This window comes from Syngnathus leptorhynchus, unplaced genomic scaffold, assembly GCF_054491065.1.
Source record: "Syngnathus leptorhynchus isolate UIUO unplaced genomic scaffold, UIUO_Slep HiC_scaffold_208, whole genome shotgun sequence".
In the NCBI taxonomy this organism is placed as follows: Eukaryota; Metazoa; Chordata; class Actinopteri; order Syngnathiformes; family Syngnathidae; genus Syngnathus; species Syngnathus leptorhynchus.
The window spans coordinates 45,736-50,000 of record NW_028232175.1 but is presented as its reverse complement, the minus strand read 5'-3'; positions in this window follow the sequence as shown (position 1 = coordinate 50,000).

Genomic DNA, 4,265 nt, shown 5'->3' with positions numbered 1-4,265 from the left:
CCCCGATGCGGAGCAACAGACGCCCCCGCGACCGCGGTTGGTCGGGAAGGCTTTTCGGATAGAGGTCGGACGGTGTGTCTGGACGGCTTCCCGTGGTGCCGCCGCTATCAAGCCGGAGGGTTTGAGAAACGACATTCGCGGAAGGACCGGCGCGGCCGGCGGACGCTCGCACGCGCGGCGCCCGACACTCAGCCGCTCGCTCGGCCTCCGTGGATCGTGGCTAGGTGGGATGGATGCCAAACCGGGTCGTCTCGGTCTCGCCGCAGTACGGTCGCGCCGGGGCCTGCGGGGCGGCGCGGGGAGCGCACGCTCACGCGGCGGCCGGGGCGCTAGAGTGCGACCCGCAGTGGGTAGGAACCGTCCACCCGACGTCGGACGAGCCGAGGCCGATGGAGGCCCTACCAAGGCGGGTCATGAGTGCCAGTCGGTCAGTTGGGTGAGGGGGTACTCGGAGGCCCGCCGGGAGCAGACGGGCGACCGGGGATGGGGGGCGTACGCGGGCGGGCGCCGGGAGAAGACGGCCCGTCCGGGGTCGAATCTCGGCCTGTGTTTTCGGAGCCGGCCGGGCATCACGCTCCCTCCTTGGATGGACAACATTCGTAGTTGACACTTTGTGTCATTTTATCCGAGCGGGCGGGCGCCTCGAGAGGCGGACCGTCCGGGGCGACTCTCGGCCTGTGTTTAAGGAGCCGGCCGGGCATCACGCTCCTTCCTTGGATGGACAACATTCGCAGTTGACACTTTGTGTCATTTTATCCGAGCAGACGGGCGCCGCGAGGCGGACCGTCCGGGGCGACTCTCGGCCTGTGTTTTCGGAGCCGGCCGGGCATCACGCTCCCTCCTTGGATGGACAACATTCGTAGTTGACACTTTGTGTCATTTTATCCGAGCAGACGGGCGCCGCGAGGCGACCGTCCGGGGCGACTCTCGGCCTGTGTTTAAGGAGCCGGCCGGGCATCACGCTCCTTCCTTGGATGGACAACATTCGTAGTTGACACTTTGTGTCATTTTATCCGAGCGGGCGGGCGCCGCGAGGCGGACCGTCCGGGGCGACTCTCGGCCTGTGTTTTCGGAGCCGGCCGGGCATCACGCTCCCTCCTTGGATGGACAACATTCGTAGTTGACACTTTGTGTCATTTTATCCGAGCGGGCGGGCGCCTCGAGAGGCGGACCGTCCGGGGCGACTCTCGGCCTGTGTTTTCGGAGCCGGCCGGGCATCACGCTCCCTCCTTGGATGGACAACATTCGTAGTTGACACTTTGTGTCATTTTATCCGAGCGGGCGGGCGCCTCGAGAGGCGGACCGTCCGGGGCGACTCTCGGCCTGTGTTTTCGGAGCCGGCCGGGCCTCACGCTCCCTCCTTGGATGGACAACATTCGTAGTTGACACTTTGTGTCATTTTATCCGAGCGGGCGGGCGCCGCGAGGCGGACCGTCCGGGGCGACTCTCGGCCTGTGTTTAAGGAGCCGGCCGGGCATCACGCTCCTTCCTTGGATGGACAACATTCGCAGTTGACACTTTGTGTCATTTTATCCGAGCAGACGGGCGCCGCGAGGCGGACCGTCCGGGGCGACTCTCGGCCTGTGTTTTCGGAGCCGGCCGGGCATCACGCTCCCTCCTTGGATGGACAACATTCGTAGTTGACACTTTGTGTCATTTTATCCGAGCAGACGGGCGCCGCGAGGCGACCGTCCGGGGCGACTCTCGGCCTGTGTTTAAGGAGCCGGCCGGGCATCACGCTCCTTCCTTGGATGGACAACATTCGTAGTTGACACTTTGTGTCATTTTATCCGAGCGGGCGGGCGCCGCGAGGCGGACCGTCCGGGGCGACTCTCGGCCTGTGTTTAAGGAGCCGGCCGGGCATCACGCTCCTTCCTTGGATGGACAACATTCGCAGTTGACACTTTGTGTCATTTTATCCGAGCAGACGGGCGCCGCGAGGCGGACCGTCCGGGGCGACTCTCGGCCTGTGTTTTCGGAGCCGGCCGGGCATCACGCTCCCTCCTTGGATGGACAACATTCGTAGTTGACACTTTGTGTCATTTTATCCGAGCAGACGGGCGCCGCGAGGCGGACCGTCCGGGGCGACTCTCGGCCTGTGTTTAAGGAGCCGGCCGGGCATCACGCTCCTTCCTTGGATGGACAACATTCGCAGTTGACACTTTGTGTCATTTTGTTCGGCCTGTGTTTAAGGAGGCGGCCGTCCTCCACTCGGTCCGTGTTTAAGGAGCGACACTCGCGCTCCGGTTCGGCCTGTATTTAGGGAGGCGGCCGTCCTCCGCTTGGTCTGTGTTAAGGGCGACACTCGGTCCATGTTTGAGGAGCCTGGCCCTGACGCTCCTCTCCGGCCTGTGTTTAAGGAGGCGGCCGTCCTCCCCTTGGTCTGTGTTAAGGGCGACACTCGGTCCATGTTTGAGGAGCCTGGCCCTGACGCTCCTCTCCGGCCTGTGTTTAAGGAGGCGGCCGTCCTCCCCTTGGTCTGTGTTAAGGGCGACACTCGGTCCATGTTTGAGGAGCCTGGCCCTGACGCTCCTCTCCGGCCTGTGTTTAAGGAGGCGGCCGTCCTCCCCTTGGTCTGTGTTAAGGGCGACACTCGGTCCATGTTTGAGGAGCCTGGCCCTGACGCTCCTCTCCGGCCTGTGTTTAAGGAGGCGGCCGTCCTCCCCTTGGTCTGTGTTAAGGGCGACACTCGGTCCATGTTTGAGGAGCCTGGCCCTGACGCTCCTCTCCGGCCTGTGTTTAAGGAGGCGGCCGTCCTCCCCTTGGTCTGTGTTAAGGGCGACACTCGGTCCATGTTTGAGGAGCCTGGCCCTGACGCTCCTCTCCGGCCTGTGTTTAAGGAGGCGGCCGTCCTCCCCTTGGTCTGTGTTAAGGGCGACACTCGGTCCGTGTTTAAGGAGCCTGGCCCTCGCGCTCCGGTTCGGCCTGTATTTAGGGAGGCGGCCGTCCTCCGCTTGGTCTGTGTTAAGGGCGACACTCGGTCCATGTTTGAGGAGCCTGGCCCTGACGCTCCTCTCCGGCCTGTGTTTAAGGAGGCGGCCGTCCTCCCCTTGGTCTGTGTTAAGGGCGACACTCGGTCCGTGTTTAAGGAGCGGCCCTCGCGCTCCGGTTCGGCCTGTATTTAGGGAGGCGGCCGTCCTCCGCTTGGTCTGTGTTAAGGGCGACACTCGGTCCGTGTTTAAGGAGCCGGCCCTGACGCTCCTCTTCGGCCTGTGTTTAAGGAGGCGGCCGTCCTCCACTTCCTTCCATGCACCACCACATTCGCAGTTGACACTTTGCCATTTTTTCAGAGAGGTGACACTTAGTCGTTTTTTCGAAAGTTGACACTTAGTCGTTTTTTCGAAAGTTGACACTTTGCCGTTTTTTCAGAGAGGCGACACTTAGTCGTTTTTTCGAAAGTTGACACTTAGCAGTTTTTTCGAAAGTTGACACTTAGCCGTTTTTTCGAAAGTTGACACTTAGCCGTTTTTTCGAAAGTTGACACTTAGTCACTTTTTCGCCACAGTGACACCTCCAGCGCGTGCCACGGCGCTTTTCAGGTCTTCTATCCGACCTTGTGCTGTCGAGGACGGCGTGTCCGACGCCGTGGGGAGACCAGCACCATCTCCTCCATACTCGTAAACGGGGTGCTTTGGAAAACGGGGGGAAAGTCGATGAGTACACTGACTACTGGGACCATTTCATTGTACTCTGGCGCACCTGAAGACCAAAAAAGGTACTGCACCTTAGCCCGGGTACCTCACCCCCTGGTACCTCGAGGAGAACTTAGAAAAATTTCGACAAATTTTTGGTGAGCTCCAGGGAGAGAGGCTGATTTTTCGCTTTTTGAGGCCGACCGCCGAACCGGCGCGGGGCGGACTCACAAGCCCCGCAGAGCCGTGGGCACTTAGTCGTTTTTTCAGAGAGGCGACACTTAGTCGTTTTTTCAGAGGCGACACTTAGTCGTTTTTTCGAAAGTTGACACTTAGCCGTTTTTTCGAAAGTCGACACTTAGCCGTTTTTTTGGAAAGTTGACACTTAGTCGTTTTTTCGAAAGTTGACACTTAGTCGTTTTTTCGCCACAATTGGCTCTGAGCTCCAGGGGGAGAGCCTGGTTTTGCCTTATTTCAGGCCGGCTGGGGAACCGGCGCGGGTCGGATGCACGAGCCCGGCAGAGCCGTGGGCACTTAGAAAATTTTCGCCGATTAAGCTGGGACCTCCAGGCGGAGACCGGCATTCCTCGTCCTCGGGGTTCGACCCAGGAACCGGCGCTGGGCAGACGCCGT